The sequence below is a fragment of the Canis aureus genome, chromosome 7, assembly GCF_053574225.1.
Source record: "Canis aureus isolate CA01 chromosome 7, VMU_Caureus_v.1.0, whole genome shotgun sequence".
In the NCBI taxonomy this organism is placed as follows: domain Eukaryota; kingdom Metazoa; phylum Chordata; class Mammalia; order Carnivora; family Canidae; genus Canis; species Canis aureus.
In genome coordinates, this window is record NC_135617.1 from 10,900,442 (window position 1) to 10,926,422 (window position 25,981).

General features: G+C 35.9%; 1 long non-coding RNA gene across 2 annotated transcripts in view; it reads left to right on the forward strand.

The window, feature by feature from the left end:
- Nucleotides 1–25,981, forward strand: part of LOC144317066 (uncharacterized) — a 571,155-nt gene that overhangs the window by 481,860 nt on the left and 63,314 nt on the right. The window contains exon 9 of one of the 2 annotated variants that reach the window (XR_013382935.1): nt 7,134–7,674. The exons of the other annotated variant lie outside the window; for it this stretch is intronic. This is a non-coding gene — a long non-coding RNA (uncharacterized LOC144317066). Of the gene's footprint in view, nt 1–7,133; nt 7,675–25,981 lie in introns of those variants that run through there. 2 annotated transcript variants of the gene reach the window in all.

The window sequence follows — 25,981 nt, forward strand, 5'->3', positions numbered from 1 at the left end:
GAGTTTGCTATATATATCATTAAACATATGTAATAATATATGTAAGATGAACCTAATTCCTATAGAATTAACCTCATTTTATGTTTTTATGTAAAATACCAATTTATAAATTATAACTTGAAGATAATGATGTTAAATATTTCTTACTAACCAGCACAACCATAATACAATAAGCTTCATTAAAGTAAGAAAGCTAGTTATATTTTTAATATCTTAACTACTCTGCACCACAGCACCTAAAGACTTTGCAATTCTTAGTTTCTCTGCGATTATAAAAGAGATATTAGTAAGTATAGTTTCTACTACTTTTCTGTTACTTTAAAACTGTGTTAAAGATCTCTTACACTTCAGGATAAAGATGTACTTAACAATAATACCTAATTGACACACTTTAAGAAAAAGTCAATGTATCATAATCCATTTGGAAGGAGAAGAAAGGAGGAAAAGGTTTGGTGGGAATCATCAATTATCCTGCGGAACACGGACGCAAATTTTAGCTGTGCTTAACATCTATTTGCGCTTTACTTATTTACTTCTGATTTTATATGGGAAAATAAGATGCCCTTTCGATAGTTACTTATACATACATAAAGTAACTCTGGAAGGGTGTATGACAAAGTAAGAAGGGTGGGTGTTTAAGCTTTTGGTTGGGGACTGGAGGCAGAACTGGCCAGATGAGGTCATCAGGATGGGAAGAAAACTTGTCATGTATGAATGTTCATATTTCCTTGTTTGGGAACCATGTAAGTGCAGATCTTTTCAAACAAACTTAATTTAGAAAGAAGAAAATAATACCTTCTATGTTGTTATTTCTCATCCGAGTGGATCTGTTTACCCAGTTTGCTGAGGTCAGTGTTTGTGGTATGCTAAGTGGCAGAGTGTTTTTTTTTTTTTGTTTTTTTTTTTTTGTTTTTTTTTTTGGTGTCCTCTTACTTGTCTGACTTTGGTGAATTTGATCTAGCCTGTCTTTTTAAATAGTCTAATTAGGATATAATCTTACAGACACAACATACACAAATTTGATAAAATAGCAATGCACAAAAAGCGCAGAAGCTGTACTTAAGAACTTATTGTCTATAGTGATGGCAGAAAAAACTAATATGAAATATTGCTGTCATCATTCTGTGAAGGTCTTAAAAAGTGACATCCCAGCTCCTTTAATTCCATTATTTCTTCACCAAGACAACTCTAGACAAGAAGTAATCTCATTGAGACAGGTGAATCTATATGGCTCTAATTTCCATATGGATTACAAGATTAAGGAGAAGGCTTTGTGCTTGGAGCCTATGAGATAGATAAAAATGAGCATCACATATGTCAGGAGAAGGCACCTTAACAAGGCCCAGGCTTTGGGGAGAACTAAGGCTGTTGTGGAGTATAAAAGTATTCTCGTTTGTTTTTTTTTTTTTTTTTTCCCTTGAATGTGGCGCAGCAAGTTTAAAAAGTGAATGGTCTCTTTTATGGGTGGACTTCAGTAGTAAAGCAAATGCATCCTATTGCTCAATGCCAAAGAAAGAGAAGAGTTTTGTGTGTTCTGTATGTCACAGTCCTGTGGTGAGCCCTGAAGCATAAATTGTAGACAAATCCCACAGCAGTAGTAAGGCAGACAAATTGCCTTTATATATTTTAAGGCATAAAAGTTAAGAGCAGATATAAGTAATAGCAAAAATTCATATGAGCTCAGGGGCCAAGTTGTAGTTGGTATGGCAACTATCACTTTGAATTTTCTCACCTTTGTGTAAAATAAAATCCTAGCTATATTCTTTCATTAATGGAAACACATGATAAGGTGCTTGGTAGGTATGAGTCCCATGTAGAGACTGGCCCTTGAGTCCAAGTGGATGAAATTCTAAGAATGCACGGTGAAGCAGTTTTATTTTTCATTAAAGATTACATCTCTAGGGATAACAGCAAACAGAAACGCAACAAATTATCAGACTTACTGGGCTATGTTTTTCTTTTAATTAAATTTTCCTTAGTTATAACCGTATGTTCATTTAATCATTCATTCACTTAACAAGTGTTTATTAAACAATTATTATATATCTGGAATCATTTTAAGCACTTTGCAAACAACAGTGAACAAAAGAGGCAATTTCTGCTTTCATGGAGCTTTCATTCTGTTGAAAGGGATGGATTAAAAGCAAAATAAGTAAAATATACACTATATTAGATTGTTTCAAATGGTGTGAGAAGAAATGAGACAGGCAAAAAGAGATGTGAAACATTAGGGGAGACTGAAATTTTAGACCACTGAGCAAGGAAGTCTTTCCTAGGAAGCTGACTATTGAGTGAAGACCCAAAGGAAATAACAGAATAAGCTGCCTGCATGTCAAAGGAAAGCATACCCTGGGAAATCCCCAATGACAAGCCTTGAGGCAGAACATAATACCTAGTGAATTGAAGGAACATTCTGGAAATGCCCAGTGAATAGGCTAGAGAGGTAAAAGATCCAGCTGAGGAGGAAATGGGGGTGCAAAAGAGGAGGGAAGGCTTCCTCAGGCTTTTGTAGGGGAGAACATAGTAAGGAGTTTGGCTTTTACTCCAGGTGAGCTCACCAGAGGGCTCTGAATTGGAGGAGGAATAAGCTCTGGCCCCACATGTCCATGGAGACTTTCTAGTTGCTGTGTTAGGAACGACTGCAGCGGGGGCAGGAAGTGATGCTTGGAGACCAGCCAGGACTATGGCAGTGCAAGACAGGGACAAAGTGATAGCCACGAAACTGGTTAAGAAGGTGAAGTTGTTCAGATCTCGATTTATATGTTGATAGTTGAGTGAAAAATATTGGTTGAATGACTGGATATCGGATGTAAGGGAAAGAAAGAAGTCAAGATAAGACCTGGTTTTCATCTGTTTGTTTCTTGCTTGAATAACAAAAATAATGGAGTTTACTGAGAGGGAAGAACTATAAGAAGGGCAGGTGTAGGTGTAGGGGGACATATGAATATCAGTACCTCGATTTTGGATGAATAATATTGAAATGTTAGTTATCTAATGGAAAGGGTCACGTTAGAGATAAAATGTATAATTATTAGTAATATACATGGTATTTAAATCCAGAAGACTGGATGAGACTGTGTAATGGGTCACTATTGAAGAGATCAAGATTTGGACAGCTGTGATGTACAGGAAGATAAAATATATCAGTGTCCCAGCCCACTGGGTCCTGGTGTCAATAAGCTTTGGAACAAAAATTGTAGTTAGATCCTTTACTTCATAAAATGGATTTGTTAGTCTTTCTTCTTGTACGTCTGTTGTGGTGAAACGAGTTTTGGGCCGTAAGTCAGAACAACCGGCTTCAAATCCTGATTTGGGGACATAGGAATGTGACATGGAAATGCCATTTTTGAGTTTGTTTGTTCATTGCCAAAATGGGAATAGTAACACTGACCTTACACAATTTTAGAGAAGAAATTAGTTATTTGGCTCTGCACATGCCACATGCCTGGTTCACAGTAGCTGACTCAGGTGAGAAGATCACCCCACTCCTTCTTTTCCATCACTGTATCCCTACAGGGAGCAATGAGGGAATAAGTGCCCCACCCAGCCAAACCATGGAGGTAGAGTGCCAGATCTTTTCTGCTCACCCCACAGGCTCACTGAGTCTCTATCAGGCTCTTCCTTGAGACCTGCAACCTTGAGATCTGGGCCTCAAGTCTTCCTCTGAGAAGACTATAGGCCTTGCCAGCCTGTTTTCTCTAAGGGGATCCCCAAATCTGTATGCATCTGGAGAGCACCACCCAATAAATGGCTTCTCCTGTTAGAGTGATATCAACAGCGCCTTGTAGAATTTGCCTAAAGCAGTAGGAAGGAAACTAGAATTCCTCATAAGTTGTGATCATGAGAGGACCTGAGATTTTCTCGATAACAGTGCCTCACCTTCTGTCTTTCTTCCCTCTTTACCATCTGGTATCAAAATCAGATTAATACTCCCAGGGTGTAGTTCGAATCATGATTGTCTCTGTTCTAAGATCTTTACAACCTCCCTAATATCTAACAAAATAGATGATCCTGGCATCCACAGTATTGTTCCGCCATTTATTAGTTGAAGACTTGTGGACAAGGCAGTTAACCTCTTTGCCTTGGTTTCCTCTTCTATAGAATGAGGATTATTTTAGCACTTACTATAGGCTTGTTGGGAGGATTAGGTGAATTAGCACATTTAAACATTTAGAAAAATATCTGGCACATATGTTTGTTATTGATGAAAATTATGAATTATTGTTGAGTATTGTTATATGGAGTACCTTTCCTAAAAGAGTGAAAAATTGAATAATGAAAAGAGCACAAGTTTTCAAAGTCAATCGGATATATATTTAAATTCTAAGTCTAAAATATATTAATTTTGTAATATAGGAAAGATGAAAGCTAGAGCTTCTCACTAGAAAAATGAGATTAGTAGTTCTTTGTCTAGTGATTGTAATGGTTAGAGTCAATTACATTAAATAATATATAATCAATTCCTGCTCCATAACAGAGATGTAATAAAGTGTAGTTTTCAAAAGTCAACTTAAGGGATACCTGGGTTGCTCATTCAGTTACATGCCTTTGGCTCAGGTCTTGATCTCAGGGTTCTGGGATGGACCCCACATTGGGTTCCCTGCTCAGCAGGGAGTCTGCTTCCCCTCTGCCCCTCCCCTTGCTCATGCTATCTCTCTCTTTATCTCTCTCTCAAATCCATAAAGTTTTTTTTAAAAAATCAAATTAATTTCATCACTCAGAATTCTTCACATTGAAAATAGCTTTATTTTTGAGATTATACAAATAGTATATATTTAGAAAATAATGAATTACATATAAAAATATGAGGAAGATGGTAAAAATTATCTGAAATTTTACCTGCCTAAGACAATCACTATCTACTCTTCATAGACCTCCATTCATGATTTTTTATGCATGTTAATCCATATAGTCATACATAAATAATATTTTATGCTGTGTTCATATCACATCTCTTGTATTTACTTTTTAAGACTTTTATTGCAGTATAATTGACATGCAACAAACTCTGCATATTTAAGGTGTATAATCTGAAAAATTCTGCATGTGTATACACCATGAAACCATCACCACAATCAAGATAATAACGATATCTGTAACCCCCAAAAGTTTCTTTATACCATTTTTATGACCCATTTTTCTCACCCATTTTTCCTGCCTACCCTGCTTTTGTCACTCTGGATTAGTTTGCATCTTCTAGAATATTATAGGAATGGAATCACATAACATATAGTCTTTTTTGTCTGACTTCCTTCACATAGCATAACTACTTTGAGATTTATTTATATTGTTTCACATATCAGTAGTTCATCTCATTTATTGCTGTATAGTACACAGTAGTATGATATATCACAATTTGTTATCTGGTAATCTGTGATGGACACTTGGGTTATACTCAGTTTTTGACTATTAAAAATGAGTTGCTGGGCAGCCTGGGTGGCTCAGCAGTTTAGCACCGCTTTCAGCCCAGGTCATGGGCCTGGAGACCTGGGATCGAGTCCCATGTCGGGCTCCCTGCATGGAGCCTCCTTCTCCCTCTGCCTACCCCACCTCCCCCGCTGTGTCTCTCTCTCTCATGAATAAATAAATAAAATCTTTAAAAAAATAAAAGTGAGTTGCTATGAACATTTGAATACAAGTCTTTATGTAGACATACACTTCCATTCTTCATACTCAGATACCCAGAGTAGAATGACTGGTCTTTTGGTGGGTATGTAACTTAATTTTTAAAATTTCCAAACATTTTTCCAAAACTATTTTACAGTTCCATGAACAGTGTATGAGAGTTGTGGTCCAGTTTCTCTATGCTATGCGAATCCTTGTTATGATCAGCTTTTGTTTTTAAGCTGTTCTAATGGATAGTGCTATCTCATTCAGTTTGTATTTCCCTATTGACTAATAATGTTCAGCATCTTTTTATATGATTCTTTTCTATCCATAAATCTTCTTCAGTGATGTCTATTCAAATCTTTTGTCAGAATCAATCAGATGTACGTTTAAATCCTAGGTCCAGAATGTGCTAAATTTGTTACATTAGGCAAGCGATCTAGTTTTTGTTATTGGTTTGTTTTCTTGTTAATATTGAAAAGTCTTTATATATTTCTGGATATGAGTCCTTTACCGGATATGTGGATTACAAAAATTTTCTCACAATTTCTGACTCAGAGTTTTATTTCTTTTAGGAGTTCTGTGGGGCACCTGGCTGACTCAGTGGGTAGAACATATATGACTCTTGATCTCAAGGCTGTGTTTAAGCTCCATGTTGGCCATAGAGATTACTTTAAAAATTGGGGGAAAAAAAATTTGTGTTTTTTTTTTTTCCTCAAAGAACAAGAGTTCTTAATTTCAGTGAGGTCCAGTGTATCAAATTGTTTATTCTAGGGATCATTCTTTTGGTATATATGAAATACTGGTTGTACTGAAGGCCACAAAGATTTTCTTTTTTTTTTCTAGATGTTTTATAGTTTTATGTTTTATATTCAATTCTGTGATCCATTTGACTTACTGTTTTTAATGTGGTAAAAACTATAAATCAAAATGCAGTTTTTTATATGGACATCCAGTTGTTCCAGCATCACTTATTGAAATGGCAACGTGCATACATCTTATTTTCCATTGAATTACCTTTGCATCTTTGTTAAAAGTCAATTGGCCATATATGTATTGGTCTATTGGATTATTACTGAATTCTCCATTGTGTTCTATTATCTATTTGTCTATTCTGATCCAAAACCATGTTGTCTTATTATATTTGTATAATAATTTTGAAGTAAAATAGGTCTCCAACTCTCTTCTTTTTCAAAGTTGTGTTGGATATTCTAGGTCCTTTGCATTTTTGTGTGAATTTTAAAATAAGCATATAAATTTCCATAAAAAAAGGATAAGTGTAGTTTTGATATGGATTACTTTGTATTAAAAGATCAGTTAAGGACTATTGATAATCTTAACATATCATGAAATACATTCATGTCTATTTTAAAATATTGACATTTATTTAATACATCTATTTTAAACCAATAGAATATTTTACATAAAACAATCATAATTTTCATCTTATGTACTTTTGTAAAATCATAATTTTATAGGTAATTTTTAAAATTTTTCCTATTTCCTTTGTTCTTTTTTCTTTCCAGGACAAATGTAAACAATGATACCATCAGTACATGTTCATCCATTATTGTTTCCATGCTGAAAAAAATAATTAAGAAAATTGTGACAGCCATGAAAATATTCCTCTTAGATCTCTTATTTGAGTGGTGGCCTCAGCTGATGAACTCAGAAATCCATTGTCACGCTGGCACATGGGCCATATTTCTTATGGGCTACATGCGGCCAATGACAGAAAGTGGCAGAGAAATGAGGTAAGCCTATTGTTGCAAAGTTTGGAAATCCTCCTTTGTTGGAGGGCTCTCCATCAGCCTTGCCAAACCTTCTTAGAAGTCCACTGTAGGAAAAAAAAAAAAGTCCACTATAGTCCACATCTCTTACATCAAACCTCCTGCCTCCTTCTCTCCTTTAGAGGGGACTTTCCCAGACCCCTCCAGCATCTGCCCCATTTACCTTACAGAGTTTTTCCTTATAAATGTCTTGCAGGTCTAATCCATTTTAGTGTCTGATTCTTGTAGGACTTGTTTACTAATAAAACACCTCTCAGCATCTGGCTTGTTTTCTCTCTTAACATTATATCATGGCAATGCCTCCAATCAATAGCTATTTATAATCTTTCCTTCTTAATATATGCATAATATTTCATGGGATGGTTGTTGAATTTATTCAGCCATTCTCCAAATAAAACGTTATATGTTTTCCCACTTATCTCTGTGTGTCTACATGTATTTCCTTGCATTTGCACATCTGTTTCTAGGAAATAGATGTTTAGATATGGAGTTACTATATTTTTGCAGTTAACGATTATTGCCAGTCTGCTCTCTAAAATGATGCAACTATCATTACCTAAAATCTCAGCAACAGTATGAATTAATACTTATCAAGGTTTTTCCCCTTCTCGTAAATATGAAGTGATACATTATTGTTATTTTGAATTCACATTTCTCTCAGTACTAAGGTCACACACAATATGAAAACCTGTAAGAACTATGATGGTCTATAATGAACTATGAACTATGATCCCTGAATCAAACTCATACAAATGCAGAATGGAATGGTAGGGGTTCAAGTCGAGGCAGGAAATAAGGAGGCACTGGTTAAAGAATTGTAGTTATAAGAAGTTGTAGTTATAAGAAAACACTTGTAGTTATAAGAAGAATAAGTTCTGAAGAACTACAACATAGTGACTATAGTTAATAATATTGTATTATAAATTTGAAATTTGCTGAGAGTAGATCTGAGGCATTCTAACCAGAAAGAATATATTGGTTAATTTATAGAGTACTCTCTATATAAGAAATTATATCTATACCTCACACCATTAAAGGATATTGATGATAATGTACCAAAAAATGCAAAAAAAAAAAAAAAAAAAGGAAAGGGTGGAGGAAGGAAGGATCAAAGAAAGGAGGGAAACAACAATAATGACAATATTATAAGTAGATAATATTTAGGAGGAAAGTACTGTGAAATGAGCACCATGTGATGTTATGAAGAAAAATGAACAATTTAAAACCCCTGTGCACCAATACCATACAAATTAAATATATGATCAGAGACACAAAATAACCGAAAAATAAAGTTATAGAAGGAGAGTTTAATATTTCCAGAAGTGGATACCTATACCAAAGAAAATAAGTGCAAAGAATTGAATAATATAATTAACAAAGTATTACATATAGCAATTTCTGCATTATTAAAATTAGAGAAATAGAGTTTGTTCAGAAATTTTAACATGATTTCTCTGGGTATTTTTTTTTAGTTGAACACAGTTGACATGCAATGTTACATTAGTTTCAGGTGTACAACATGGTGATACAAGTTTATACATTATATTATGCTCAAAGTATAGCTACTGTGACTGTACATAGTTATTATAGTATCATTAACTATATTCTTTATGCTGTGCCTTTTATTCTTTTTCTTTTTTTCTAAAGATTTTATTTATTCATGAGAGGCATAGAGAGAGAGTCAGAGACAGAGAGGGAGAAACAGCTTCCATGCAGGGAGCCCGATGTGGGACTCGATCTCCAAACTGGGATCACACCCTGAGCTGAAGGCAGATGCTCAACCGCTAAGCCACACAGGTGTCCTGCTGTGCCTTTTATTCTGAGTATTTTTGTTTTTTTTTTTTTAATATTTTATTTATTTACTCATGAGAGACACAGAGAGAGAGGCTGAGACACAGGAAGAGAGAGAAACAGGCTTTCTGCATGGAACCCAATGTAGGACTCAATCCCAGATCCCCAGAATCATGACCTGAGCCAGAGACAGATGCTCAACCCCTGAGCCACCCAGGTGCCCTATTCTGAGTATTTTGTTTTAAACTATAGACTCAGTATTTTTTCACTGAGTGGAGATTTTTAATAATTTGTTTTTAAATTCCTATCCCCCCTCTGTTCTTTTTCCTCTTTCAGAACTTTTATCATCTGCATGTTGCAGAAGGAATTCCTGCTATCTGCATGTCATATCTCCCGGTTTGGCCCTCCAACTCTCTTCTCCTGGTTTCCATCTTTTTGTATTTTTACTATGTTATGAGATTTTCATTCCATGGTCTTACACGCCACTGGTTGGATTCTCAAGGGTAAGGTCATCTCCTTTTATCAACTGGTAGATTTTTAAATTTAACAATCATTTTTAATCCATCCAGTGTTTTCTTTTCCTTTAGATTCTTGTCATCTGTGCTGTATTTGTATTTTTGTTAGCTCTCATCATTGCTTCATCCAACTTATCAACTGCTTCCATAACAGTTCTTTTTCAGTAGTTGCAGCTTGATCTGGTGTTCTGCTTCTTTTTCTTCTCTGGATTGATGGGTTTCCTGACATGTTATTTTCCTGTACCCATTCATGACTCACTTGGCTTAAGATCATGCTGGCTCACTTAAGATAAGCAGTCTCCATTTCTGAGGGCTGGCTGTACATAAGCCCTACCCTGGGCTTATTAGCTACAATGATGAGGAGGCTCCCAATTTAAGGGGGAGAGAATACTTAGCCCACAATTGCCTCCTAAACAGCCCTAGTTCTCTGTGGAACAGAGATACCTAGGTGCTCCCAGATAGAACTGCAAAGCCTGTTTGGTTTTTCCTCTCTGGGGTCTCTAGGGACTCATTTTCTCCAGTGTCTTCATTTTTCTGATTTCTGCCCATGGACTCTTGGCTGCCAGTTTCCAGGTCCTCCTCAGAAGTGGAGGAGGAAAGTCATAACTGAGCTTGATTTTACTCTTCATCCAGATTCCAGTAGTCTTCATTTCCTTGATTCATCATATGGATCCCATTTTCTGGCCCCAACAACAACTTTGGCAAGAAGGGATGGTTGGTGATCCATTGTATGGTACTATAGAGCCACATGGAATTCCAGATTCTTGATATTCCTCAAATATATCCCATGTGTATTTAAAAACAACAACAACAAAAACTAAAACAACTTATGTTCCTTAAAACTGACCCAAATATTCTTCCTTCATTCCTTTGCTTACATCTGGAGTGCTTCCTCTCATCATTTTCCCAGTCAGTAAGCATTGCTTCTTCTTCTCCTACACCTTAAATGCTTCCTCCTTGAAGCATTTCAACTTCTTTTTTCTGGTTTTCTACTATATATTTCCATATTCTAGTATAGTTTTATATGCAATATTTTTGCTTTCTTTTAAAGTATATTAAACACCAGTTGCCTTGGGCAGCCCTGGTGGCGCAGCGGTTTAGCACCACCTGCAGCCTGGGGTGTGATCCTGGGGACCCTGGATCGAGTCCCACATCGGGCTCCCTGCATGGAGCCTGCTTCTCCCTCTGCCTGTTCCTCTGCCCCTCTCTCTCTCTCTGTGTCTCTATGAATAAATAAATAAAATTAAAAAAAAAAAAAAACACCAGTTGCCTCCAGTCTATAGTATTAGATATAGGACAAACAGGAGTATTAAATGTTTTGAATTAATATCATGTATGACCCAAACTTTAATTTTAAATGCTTACAGGAGTCAGGGATCCTTAATGCATGTAGGAGGTAGCAGGATCTGGACTTTGGTGATCTGCTGAGCATAAGCCTTAGCTTTCAGTAGTCTCCTATCAGCAGTTGCACTAATTCGTAAAGACGCATCTTTCCAGAACTCCCAAATTTTAAAGAGAATCTAGAAACATGATTTTTTTAGAAACATAAATTTTTATGTGAAAATTCATGCTTTAAAAATAAAAGCACATTTAAAAAATTTAAAGCACCAGGCTTGCCAAATAAGTATATCTGCAGGTGGTCAGTTGCAATTCCTATTGTAAACCCAACATGGACCATGAATCTTTTGTCTCTTTATGCCTCATGTCTTACTAGGAGATAAAGCATTTATTGGCTCTACATTGTATGCCATCTCTTTCATCTTCATTAAAATATTTATTCCTTGATGGCAAAAATGTACTCATCCTATTATCTCTTGCATTGTCTAGCTACTACATCCCTCACAGAATGAGCTCCATAAAATATATATAGAACTAACTCCTTTCCTCACTTATATTAAAATTACCATTCATACTGATGCAGCTAAATGTCAAGTAAAGTGGCTATATGAGTAAAGTCAGTCAAAATAATGCAGGGAAGAATGAGAAGATTTATCCCCAGGAATATTTGTGTATGGAAGACCATCTTGTTAACTCCTAAGCTTGTCTAATGGTGACAAATGGAGTAATCTCGGTCTCTGTTACCTGTCAGTGCCTCCAGAGTTCATTTGGAGATTTCATGTGCCTACATGAGCTCCTCTTTCTAGATTTCAAAATATTGAAGAAGAGAACTACTTGGCATTTTCTCTAGGAGTTGAGAAGGAAAGACAGCACCAAACAGAAAATTTGTCCGTGTTCATTCTTACTTCTCTCTTCATCCCTCTCCTTAGTGATTATCACTATTAAAGTATGAGGAAAAGTCAGATTTGACATAAAACTCTTGAATATGCAAAAATCACAAATTTAAGTGATGACAATGATTATTATATTTATAATTTAGTGAGCACTTACTATGTTCTAGGAACTAGTTAAGTGATTATTATTATTATTATTATTTTTTTTTTTTTAGTGCCAAGGTCATTTTATTAAAGCACAGGGACAGGAGCCATGGGCTGAATGAGCTACTGCCCAAGTATTAACTTACTCAGGCTTGGTAGCAACCACTCAAAGAGCAATATGTCTCCATTTTACATATGAGAGAAGTGAGACATATGAATTTAATTTGTCCAAAGATACAGAGATGATATGTGGAGGATGCAAGATTCTAGCTCAGACAATCTAACTCCAGAGGTCTCCATTCAGTATGCTTACCCATGCAATGTACTCTTTCACTAAGGAGGATAAAGCATTTTTATATTAGAAGAAATACATTATATCAACTTACACAATGTTGTAATTAAATCCTTCAAGTAATGAGGCTCTTGAATGATTAAGTATAACCACGAACAAGTTCATTCTGAGAATGCCTAGCTCGTCATTCACAAATCTGAAGGAGCTCCTGAGTAAACAATAAAATATAAGTCCCATAGTCTACAATAAAATGTAACTAATATATACTGCTCTAACAGACCCAGTTCATTCTATGGAACTTAAATTCAGTTAGAGTGATGCTACCGAGAAGTCAATATAGGTCATTTCTGACTTTGTCCCCCTCAAAAGAAGAACAAGTAATATTTATTCAAGAATAAGACACAACTGAGAAAATCTTGGTGGTAAAGCTGAAGCACCCCCCTGAACCTCAAAGACCAAAACAGACTATATTAGATTTCATTGCCATTTTTATGTTTAGAAAGAACACTCTTAAAAGTTATATGGAACCATAAAAGACCCCAAATAGCCACAGAAATCCTGAGAGAGGAGAGCAAAGCAAGAGTGTTACACTTCTTCTAATATAGCTTTATGACTATATTATAAAGCTTTAGTCATCAAAACAGTATGGTACTGGCATAAAAACAGACAAATAATTGACTAATGGAACAAAACTGGGAGCTTAGAAACAAAAAGTATGGTATGGTAAACTTGTATTTGGTATACATGTATGTATGGTAAACTTGTATTTGACAAGAGAGCCAAGAATACTCAGTGCAGAAAAGACGATCTCTTTAATAAATGGTGCTGAGATAATTGGACATTCACATGTGAAAGTATGAAACTGGACCCATATATTAAACCACTGACTAAAATTAACTGAAGATAAACTAAAGACTTAAATGTAAGTCTACAAACCATGAAACTTTTAGAAGAAACAAACTCCCTGACATAGGCCTTAGTAATGATTTTTTGGATGTGACACCTAAAGCACAAGTCAACAAAATAAAAAATAAGCAATTAGGACTACATCAAACTAGAAAAATTCTTCAAAAAGAAACCATATGGATCAGCAATTCCATTTGTGGAAATGTTTCCAGAGGTAACAAAAACTCTAACTTGGAAACATTCACTCACACCCATTTTCATACCAGCATTATTTATAGTAGCCAGACATGGAAACAACTTAAGTGTTAATTGATAGGTGAAGGGATAAAGGGGTTATGGTATGTATGTGTGTTTGTGTGTATTATGTTTGTACACACACAGACACACATGATGCCATATTATTCAACTATAAAAAAAACAAGGAAATAAAAAACAACAATTTGCCATCACATGGATGAACCTCAAGGGCCTTCCTTATGCTAAGGGAAATAAGTCAGAGAGAGAAAGACAAGTACTGTAGAATCTCACTTGCAGGTGGAATCTAAAAAAAAACAAAAACAAAAACAAAAAAACCCACCAAATGCATAGAAAAAGAGATCAGACTTGTGGTGACCAGAGGCAAGGGGTGAGTAGAGGGGAGGTTGGAAGCAGGTGGTCAAAAGGTACAAACTTCCAGTTATGAGAGACTTAACTACTGCAGATGTAATATACAACATGAGGGTACCTAACACTGTTGTATGATACAGAGGAAAGTTAAGAGTAAATCCTGAATTTTCATATGGCAATTTTTTTTCTTTTTATTCTGTCTATATGAGAGGATGGATATTAGCTGAATCTATTGTGGCAATCATTTCACAATATATGTAAATCAAACCATTGTGCTGTATGCCTTAGACTTACACAGTGATGTATGTCAATTATTTCTCAATAAAACTAGGGCGGGGGGGGGGATATCACATCTCCTAAGCAAATCCTTGGAGTTAGGTGAATTTTATCTAACTAAGCATTAAAAATCTCTAGGGGACCCATCGTTCACATTCCTAATCCAATTAAAACTGTTCTTCTCGGTCCACTGGAGAAATCAGTATTGTTCCTTACATCAGAATCCTGTCTCAAGTCAGCGAAGGGCTTTTGCGCTCTGATTTTATTTAAACAGTCTCATGGGGCTCTGTTTCACAGTAACATTAATAGAGTTTAGAGGTTCCAATATATAAAATATTGCACTTTTCTGGAAAAGGAGGGAATGAATGTGGGGATAGGGATGGTTTACAGGTTGGATGAAGACAACAGCAAACATGGGCAGCCTTGGAAAATAAGTTCCAGGATGTTGTGTTGCTGTTTTCCCATTTTCTTATTATTTTTTTTTTAACTAGAAGATTGGAAGCTACAAATAAGACTATGAAAAATGTGAATTCTGAGTTTTACTCTTATTAAATTTTCGAGTCTAGGTTTCTATAACTCATAAAGAGACTCTGAAGTGAGTGCAATAGAGATCAACAACGATAATTTCAAGTAAAACCCATGAAGAAGTGCTCAGGGAGTGAGGAATTATTTAGTGTGAAACAGAGAAGATTGGGGAATAATTTAAACATTGTTCAAAGATATGAAGAAAAATTATTCATCTCCTTCCTATTGAGAGCTAACAGCAGGAAATGGGCTTTTGCTGCTATCTGAGGAATTCATGTTATTATAGAAAATAGTTTCCTCAGGCAAAAGTTTTCAGGTATTTTTTTTCAGGAATGCATTATTGAAAGAGGTTTGTGGATCTCTGTTTCTGAAGGTCTTTACACGTAAAATGTTTCCTCATTAGTTTTGAGTGTTTTTAGATCTAATTCTATAAGAGATGGAGGGATGAACATGATAGCATTTCTTGAATTCTTAAAACCTAAAAATGGAGTCTGGATCTTTTTTTTTTTTTTTCTGTGAAATGATTGTGATAGAGATGAGGGTAAACATATGAAAATGTATCGTATTTTCAGTGTTCCATCTTTTGATGCAGAATATTTGCATGTGTCTGTGTACATGGGAACTTATGTGTTAGACATGCACATGTGATATTTAAAATGATTACATTGTAGAAATAAAAACTGTTCTAGGAAAACCATGTGACACCTTGTATGATAAAATTTGACCTTGCAAACACAAGAACCCAGGCTTCAAATATAATGAAGGCACATCATTGTCAACATAAACATTGATTTATGCTGTTCTGAGGCTCCTCGGGGAGCCTGCCAGCTACCGCTCCATCCTCTGCACACATGCTCCACCTTAGGAATCACTGCTCCGTGACATTCTTAGCAAAAGGTGCATGAATATTCCCAGAGCCAGTCCAGGTGTGGTCCATGACCAGCACTGTCTCCTGACTCACACTGCTGGATTAAGGTGATGACTCACAAGTTAAGTGTCTTCAGCAGCTTTTGTTAGCTTTTAAGGAGGACATTTTTTTCCCCCCACAGCTGTGGGATAATATTGTTTTATAAATCATATGTTTACTTTTTAGAACCATACATCACCCAGGACCAAGAACTTTCTTTCCAGTTTCAAAGGTATTTAAATCTCATTAATTAGAACAGCTAAGGTTATAAATTGAAAGCTTATAATTTGAAAAAGGGGGCTGATTGAAAATTATTTTTACTTAGCAAATTTTTCCCTCAAATTGTTCTAAATTGCATCTGGAGCTAAATTGCAGGAGGAATGTTCAAAATACTTAGGTGAATGGGTGATTTTGAAACACTTTTAGAAACACCCATAAGTTTACAATTTACATGCTATCTTGAAAGCATTTATTTGTTTTAGAGCACGTTCCTCAGCAGCTGTACAGGAGCTTGTCTAGTTGGGAATATCTTACTTAAAACTCATACAATTGCACTCATTTTAACATCATGCCATGATTTTTCCCATTTAGTCTTGATTGATTTTTTCCTACTTGGCCTGAATGGGTAAGGTTTCATCTCTCTCTCTCTCTCTTTTTTTCTTTTTTTTCTGTCATATATAAGTGGATTGCTAAATTTGGCCAGTCTTTAAAGGGTCATACGAGAGAACTCTCCATACATGTTGTTTCCTGATATGCCTATCTGCACTGTAATTCTAGTCAAGTGATTTTGTTTAAATATAATTTTCTAACCATATTTATTGAGCACATACTGCATCTGAGACATTGTGCTTAATTATGGGAAGACTAAGGGATTTAAGGTAGAAATACTCGCTGACCCCAGCGAGTTTAATAAGAGGTATTATAGCTAATGAGAGCTGAAGTAAAGGTAATCAAGCATCAAATAGAGCATGAGAGGCTCTGTTGTGGGTAAAGTACTGGGTGGTATGGATTCAAAAGAAAGGCTTCAAAGATGAAGGAAAGTGTGGAGAGAAACAGTAACATGATTGATGACAGACGTGGATAAGAAAGAGTCTACTAAGCAAGAGAAACAGTCTGTGCTGAAGTCCAATGCCTTCAGAGGATTGAAGGTAGATAGGCAGCTGGACTGTTGCATGACAGGAGAAAGTATCAAGAAATGAAGTTGAAGAATTAATCAGGGGTTATATCCCAAAGGACCATGTCATCCCTATTAAGAAAATCATATTTAATCCCGTGAGCAATGAGGAGACCTTGAAATAATCAGATTTATTTATTTTTAATTTTTTAAAGATTGTTGTATCCAGTCTGTGAGAAATTAGACACAATAATAGACTAAAAATACAACTAAGGAGACCATTGCAGTAATCTACGCAATCTTGGTATATCCAAATAATAGCCTAGAATAATATCAATATGTTGGAGAGAGGGAAAAAGAAATGAATGGGATTTGGTGATAGGTTGTGGGGTAGGAAAGGGTAACGATAAGAATATTTCAGTTTTGAACATATTTAATTTTATGTATGAACAAGAAATTCAAATATCTGTATTTAGAGGGAGAGAGAGAGAGAGAGGTTTACTCTTCAAATGTGTGTATAAAGCTCAAGAGAGAGAAATGTGCTGATGATCTAGATCTCAAAGCCATCAGCCTAACAGTCATCACTGAAGCCAAGGAGTAGAATGAGTCTACCCAGGCATGAGTAGAACTCCACAGGGCAGACCTTAAGGGATGTTCAGATATCAGAGAGAAGAGACTTCTATACTTTATCCTTCAACTACACATATATAATTAATTCCTTTTTTTAAAAAAATACTGCTTTAAAAAAAAAAGATTTTATTTATTTATTCATGAGAGACACAGAGAGACAGAGAGAGGCAGAGGGAGAAGCAGGCTCCATGCAGGGAGCCTGACGTGGGACTCAATCCGGGACTCCAGGATCACACCCTAGGCTGAAGGCTGCACTAAACCGCTGAGCCACCCTGAGATCCCCCTATAATTAATTCCTTAGCCAATAGTTCCATGTCTGTGGCTTGAGAAGTGAACAACTTATAAGTAGAAAATGAGTAGAAACATCCTTTTTTTCCCCCAATAAATTTTATTAAGTTGGGGTTGAAGGTGTTATCAAGTTGGAGAGATATTTTTTTAAATGGGAGAGACTTGAGCCATTTTTAATATTGATAGGAAAGCAGGATTATCCTCTCAGTGGTGAGGAGCAAAGATGCTTTCATCTCAGCGGGAGGGATGTTAGAAAGAATGGGGGCAGATGCTAGCGAATATCTCCTTTAAACTTGTCTTCTGTGGCATATTTAGCATATAACATAATTTAGCTTTTCTGATGTATTCTTTCACTTTATTTCATGTGTCAGTCTTGTTGTAAATTGCTTCTAAGTGCCTTGGAAGTAGGAACGGTTTATATGATTTCCAATCGTGAAGTTAGAGATGTTGCTCAGGATCATCCCTCAAATGAGTCCTGAGAATTTTAGGACAAAATATTTGACTGTTTTCCTTTCTTAAAGAAGGAATACTAACAGATCATGAGAATACATGTCAACCAAAATCCCTCTGCCGTTTTCTTTCCCCCTGAAATACAGGCCACATGGGTACCTTGAGGGGAAATGAGAAATAGCTTCTAATCTATGATTAAAATAAGCCTGCTTCCTTGCTCTTAAGATATAGATAGAGAGAGGTAAAGATAGAGAGAGACTGGCCTTTTTTTTTATCCTGAATAAGGAAAATAAAGTTTATTCTATTTCATTAAAAGTCCATTTCTGACATGCATGACATCTGAACAAGGTCCCAGTCCTCTTTCATTGGTGTTTTCTGGTCTAGCTACCAAATAACCTGTTGAGCAGCTTTGGGCAACCCCTAAGTTATTTTCCCAACATATGTGAAAGCAAGGCCAGCCCTGAAGCTCAGGACATTTCGTATTAAGGGCAATTCTCCACTTTAAAAGACTGAAGAAGCTGGATATTATTTGGACAATGCACTGACTAATGAATAGCGAAGCCTATCGACTTGTGTCTCACCAGAGTATCCTGATGTTTCTACTTCCATACAATTAAAGTATTTTAGACCAATCATGACCAAAGGAGCAGTGTATCCTCAGGTTTGGCAGATACTCTTCAGTGTTGTTAAGACAGTGATGAACTGATATCATTTGTTGACTGATTTCTAAAACATTTCTAAGACATGGTGGGACATCCTTCCCCTTAGTAGTTAAATGTAGAATTCAGAATTGTACAGCCAGAGTTAAGAGATAGAGCAGGTTCCACAGTTGAAATATGCCAATTTTTTTTTTGTTTGATTGTTTGTTTTCCCTTTAAGGGGATAATATACTCAGATGATATACAATGTCAAACTTCAAAACCTCTCTGAATTGAATGTGTCAATTATTTTTTCTCCATGCTGCCATTCTATGAAAGCATCATGGGTGATAAGATCCTGTATTTCACTTATGTCACCTTTTTATTGTTTTTTTTTTATACCTACTTTTCCAAAGATTATGTCTTTAAACAAATGTCCCCTGGAATGGAGTACACAGTCTTTGTCATTGTCTTCCCTACTAGACCTGTATTCCTTCTCCTTCCCCCCAGCCACGTAAGGTACAAATGCTTAATACGCATTGTTTCTCTACTTTCTCTTCCATAAATAATCAAATGGTACTTGAGTTTTCTTCTTGACATTTACGAGAGAATAGAAAGAGAAAGGTAGCTTGAGAAAAGTTGTATTTTATTTATGCCAAACAGATTTGGTTTCCCAAATCTCCCCTTTTAAATTGAAGTCCGACTATTGGAAAACGGTGTGCTGTGCACATGAATCAGCCTGCACACAGACACATGCCGCTCTGTGTGTGGAATGTGCCTCCAAGGTGTGATTTGACAGCTTGTATTTGCTTACTAGCCATCCCACAGCAGGGAGATGTTTGGGTCTGGAATAGGAGTTTTTTATAGACATTGTGAAAGTTGTCGGTTGGCATGGAGCATGTAAACTTTTAGAATTGTACAAAGTCTGGTTATAAGAGACATTATTCAGAAAAATTTTCACTGGAACATAACCATTTCTCTCAAGCTTCTTCCATAAAACGATATTTCTTCTTCTCATTTTCTCCCATGTCTAAACACAGTGAAACTCAGAGTGAGTCAAAATCACACAAGTACTCTCTTGCCTATTTGTAAGGTTGTATTTCACGCTTCCAAAAGAACATATTTTCTGTTTTCCTTAAAACATTTAAGGAAATTGATCCCACAATTATCTTATTATCTCACTTTTATAACTTGAGTTCTAAAGTACTTGATTTATTCACAGACATTGGTGGAACATTCTCAGTGATTCGTTTAACAGTGGATTCTTACTCTACGTTTTCTTTTATCTATTTTTTTCCTTTTGTCCTGCTTTTCATGGAAATTGAACAATTGATGATGCCCCACCCCTAAATACTATTTTATACACTAATATGAGTTGGGAGAAAATTGAATAATGAAGTATTGTAGATTGCCCTTGGTGTTCAAAACTGCTCTCATAATCATAGTGGGCTGTTCTAGTAAACTACTTTTCCAGCATTTTATTAGAACATGCCATTTTAGGGGTACCTGGGTGGCTCAGTCGATTAAGTGTCTGCTTTCGATGAGGTCATGATGCTGGGGTCCTGGGGTGGAGACCCTCATCGAATCCAGCATTGGGCTCAGCAGAGTCTGCTTTTCCCTCTGTCCCCTCCCTCCCCCAGCTCATGCTCACTCTCTTTCTCTTTTGCTCTCTCAAATGAATAAATGTAATCTTTTTTTTCAAAAAAAAAAAAAAAAGAACATACCATCTTATTAAAATACTTTCCAATGACTTTGTTCTGTATTGATTACCTCTTCTACTGGTGGACTCATTTCCTGGATGCTCCCAAGTCTCTAGGATATTCATTTCCTAGAAAATCTCTCTCATGTATCTATAATGGACCTCACCACATACATGTTAAGATGATTCAAATTACCACACTATTACCACCCAAATAAAAAATTTTAAATACCCTTAAAAATTAATTAACTAATTAATTAAAAATATTCTGTGTGGGGGCACCTGGCCGGCTTAGTCAGAAGAACATGTGACTCTTGATCTCGGGGTTGTGTTTGAGCCCCACATTGGGTGTAGAGATTACTTAAACTTAAAAAAAAAGTTTTAAAAATTAAATCCTGTGTAGATCTGTAAACAATTTATATTTACCACACTATAATTTACATTTGTCTCCTAGTTACTCCTCTTAATACCACAATATAGTGTGGTTTTTTTCTTAAATTTTCTTATACTTTTACCTATTTTCAATATCCATTTCACTTTTTCCCTGGCCAAATGGTATTTCACACTTGTAAGAATAAAAGCGTTTGAAAACTGTGCTCTTGTACCCTAATAAAATACATAGCATTTCGATTTCACTTCTTTGGTTTAGGTAGTAAAAAGCTACTCAGTGTATAAACCCTGAAATATCCTTATAAATCTATATAGCACCAGAAAAAAAAAGAAAATAAGCAATGTTGTTTGATTTATAGTTTAAATTTGGATGTTCTGAGTTTCAAATTAACTTTTTAAAAAAATCATTCATTCATTCATTCATTCATTCATTCATTCATTCCTTTCTTTTACATCTCTAAGAGTTTCCAGTTAAGCATCTAGGTTAGTGGCAGGAGCTCCCTGTTCCTGCTGTTCTCTCCAATATCTATCGTGTCCCAGTCATTCTTCCACCCTTTCCAGTTTGGTTCCATTGCAATGGCTCTTGTTCACTCTCTTTGACTAACTACATTTGTTAAGTTTTAGACCTCAACATACTTGATTCTTAGCAGTTTGTCCTCACTGTATCGTCCTACTTTGAAACACACAAGTCCCTGGGCTTTTCCTTCTCTCTGACAGTTCCTTCTAAGTGTCCTTAGGAGCTTTCACTGAACTTTAAAGCTTAGCTTTTTTCAATGTCTCTGCCCTAAGCTTTTGTTCTATTTTCTGTACTGTCTCCCTAGAGATCTCAGCTAGAACTAATGGCTTCATTTATCATTTATGGCTGATAATTCTGAAATTTAAAATCTTTAACCCAGAGATGTTTAAAATTATCTGCAGCACATATATCCAACTGGATATATCATAGGCACCAAAAATTCAGCATGTTTCAAACTGAACACATGATTCTTTCTCTATCCTCCACCAAAAAGGTTTATCCTTCTGCATGATAATGAATGGGTCCAAATTCCACCAGAAATCTCAGTCATCCTTGACTCTTTTCTCTTCATATTCTTTCTAAGGTAATCAATCACCAAGTTATTTCAATTCTACCTCTAAAACACTAGTCCCTCATCTGTATACATTCTAAGGGGATACATTCTAAGACCTGTAGTGAATGCCTGAAACCATGGATGGTACTGAGCTATATATATATACCCATTAAACAGTGAGTACCAGTTTCTCCCTTATCCCAGCACCTAGCAACCACCTTTCTACTTTCCATGAATTTGACTACTTCACCTCATGTAAGTGGAATCATTCATTATTTTTTTGTGGTTGGCTTATTTTACTTGGCATAATGTTCCTAAGTTCATGCATGTTGCAACCTATCAGAATTATTTCCCTTTTAGGCTGAGTAATATTCCATGTACACACACACACACACACACACACTGTTTTGCTTAGGCATTCCTGGTTATTTTTGATGTGAAAAGATACTGAATTTTGCCAAAATTTTTTGCAGCGGTTGGGATGATCATATTTTGTTTCCTATTCATTCTGTTACTGTAGTCTTTATATTGACCAATTTTTGTATATTGAACCATTCTTGCATTACAGGAATAAATCTTGCTTGGTCATGGAAAAAAAACATATATATATATATATATACACACACACACACACACACTATGTTTTATCCTATATGTATATGCCTATGACAAAGCTTAATTTATATATTAGGCACAGGAAGAGATTAATAACAATAATAGAACAATTATGACCATATGCTGTAATAAAAGTTATGTGAATGTGATGTTGCTTGAATGTGATGTTGCTCTCTCAAAATATCTTACTGTACTGTACTCAAACTTCTTGTGATGACGTGAGATGATAAAATGCCTATGTGATGAGATGAAGTGAAATGAGTGACGTAGGCATGGTGACATAGCATTAGGCTACAAATGACCCTCTGACCATACATTAGACGGAGAAATCTGCTTCCTGACCACAGTTGACCTCATGTCACTAAAATCACAGAAAGCAAAAGTACAGATGGGGTCAGGGGGGTGGCGGGTACTACTTTATTTCCAATTAAGTCCATGTCTTTCAATTTCCAGAGTAACTACTGTATCCTGGGCCACCATCATATCCAGCCCAGCATAGTATTATACCCTTATAACTAACATTCTTAATCCTCTTTAATTGCTTCTTTGCACTGCAATCAGAGTGATATCCTTTTTAAGAAGCATAGCTAATTGTCACTTCTATGCTTAAAAAGTTGTTCAGTGTCTGCCCAGTATTTAACTTGGCCTACAAGGCCTTATAAGTTCTGGTCCCTACCTGCCTCTCCAGCTTTGCCTCATGTCATGCTTTATCATATTGATTTCTACAATACTGCGTTTGCTTCAGTTCTCTCAATGTGACATGCTGTTTCTAGGGCCTTCTTATGTACTATTCTCTTTGTCTATATAATTTTCTTTCTGTTATTCTTTCATAATTTTCAGAGCTCAATTATTGCCTTTTCATAACACTCCCTAATACTGCAGATTAAATCGGATACCTCGTTAAATGTTCTGATTAGACTTCACTATGGATTGAATGTGAGTGTCTTCCCAAAATTTGAATTTTGAAGCCTTATCTCCCAGGATGGCTGTATTTAGAGCTAAAACCTCTAAGAAAATAACTCAAGATTAACTTGGGTCATAAATATGAGGCTCTGATCCTACAGGATCCTACAGGATCAGCCCATAAAGAGACACCAGCAGAGCATGCTCATGTGCTTGTTCTCTTGCTTGTTCTTGCTCTCCTTGAAAGCATACTAAGGAAAGGCCATATGAGGATTTAGTGAGCAGGTGGCCATCTGCAAGCCAAAAGGAGTGCTCCCGCCAGAAATCAATACTGTTGAACCTTGATCTGGGACTTCTGGTTTGCAGAAGTGAGAAAACGAATTTCTGTTGTTTAAGCCACCTCCTCTCTCGTGTTTTATGACAGCTTGAGGAGACTAATACAGGCTGTGCTTTCTCACTATAGCATTCATTGTGATTCTAAATAACAAATTATTAAATCAGTCATTTTATGACTTCCTCTCCTTAAGGGAAGAGGGAGCATGAGTGAGGGCAAGGATTGGGCTTGTCTTGTTTAGCACTTGGCCTCCAGTGTCTGTAATAGGTAGTCATAAGAAAATATATTGATTTAGTGAATGTCCAAGAAGAAATGATATTAAAAGGGTTAACTCTAGGAAAAGGAATATTTCAAAAAGAGATTCCAAGTGAAAGAACGGATTGATTGGTTGATTTAATTTTGAGAAAGAGAGCATACACAGAGTGTTAAAGGAGAAGGGGTTGGTGGGAGCAGAGGTAGAGAGATAATTTTAAGCACACTGCACACCCAGCATGGATCCTTCTCTGAGGACTAATCTCACCCCCATGAGATCATGACTTGAGCTGAAATCAAGTCAAGAGTTCCACCAACTGAGCCACCCACTCACCCCAAGGACTTCTTAATCACAGGAAGAAATAAGGCACAGAAAAGATGGTAAAATAGCAGAGAGAACAACAAAATATGTTTCTTGCAGTAGAACACCTTGAAAATTCATCAGCAGTTCTATCTACTGCTAAAATAAATAAATATATCAAGTTTAAAGAACAGCATGGTTTCATCTGTCAACAACCCTTTATCTACTCCTTTATCCTCACAATCTTCCTACAAGTACTGTTATTTTGAAATAAATATAAAATTATTGGCAGTCCCTAAATACTGCAACGTGAAGTTATGGCAGCTTGAAACTGTAGCTTATCTACCTTCTCTGCCTGGAATAATATCCTCCCTCTCCCTCTATCTAATTGACAAACTCATATTTTAAGTCACTGGTTCTCAACTTTGGGATATTTGGATAAGCTTCAGAATATGTCAAAACCATTTAAATTATATGCTTCTTTTGTATAAATGCATGAATATGTGTTTTTGTAAGATAGGATAAAAGAAAATTTAGAAAGTACATGCAATAATTTGGGAATCTGAAAAATAAAGTTGAGAAAGATAATTTTATCCCAGTAAATTACAAAAGCAGCTATTAAGGAGGAAGTGTGGGGAACTTTTTTCTTTTCCTAATGCATCACTCTTAGAGAACACTGCCTGGAGTGTTACCTGGGCTTGAAGTTGTCACCATCTGCCTTCTCCCATTTTCTACACCCTATTTATTGCCTTGCCTCTTTTTGCCTTTGTAATGCTAAATATTTCAGGGTTCCACTTAGCCATTCACTGCCTTAAGCTCTTCAGAGTAGTAAAAGTTCAGTATTAATCAAATAAATAAATTCCTAACTCTGAAGCTAGAAACTGAATGACAGTTATACTGCTAACCAGAAATTTTTAGTCAGTGGTAAAATATTGAATGATTCAAGTAGAAAGACATATATCAAAACTATTATTAGAGCTATTAGATTTAAAATATAGTTATTTAATATCAAAGACTATTTAAATGCACACATAACAGAAAAATTTACAGTGATTTGACTTCTCCCGCTAAAGGAGTTGTTCAAATTTATAAGATTTTTTTTAAACTTGCCATATTTTGCTGAGTTAATACCTTTAGATTATAAAGTTGAGCTAACACATATTAGTATAAAATACGGTTAATGCACGCACAGATTTAAAATGAGTTAGCTGAACTAAATGTATTCTGACTATTATTCACTTCAAATACATAATCATTTAATGTAATGGATGCCTAGACATAGAAATATATTAGGCATGGAGAAAAGCCAAGCCACCCATATTACATAAACAAAGACTTATTTCCTGTAGCAGAAACTTCCAGCACCTATCAAGTACCTGTTTTCCCCTTCTCCTTATTAAGAGAACAGTGCCTTTATTGGGGTTAGAAAGGTGCCTAACTAAACAGTAGATTTTCTCATCTCTCCTGCAGGTAGTGGTAACTAATGAGACATAAACAAGGAGTTACTGGGCAGACTGTTTAAAGCACTCATTTAAAGGGAGCTGAGTCATCTGAAAGAGTACCCCCACTTTACTCATCATTCTTTTTCCTTCTTTCTGGTTGGAACATGAAAGTGGTAACTGAGTCTTCAGCATTTTGCAACATTGAGGCAGCCTTGGGAATGGAAGCCACAGGCTAATGATGGATGTGCAGGAAAAAAGTAAGGGA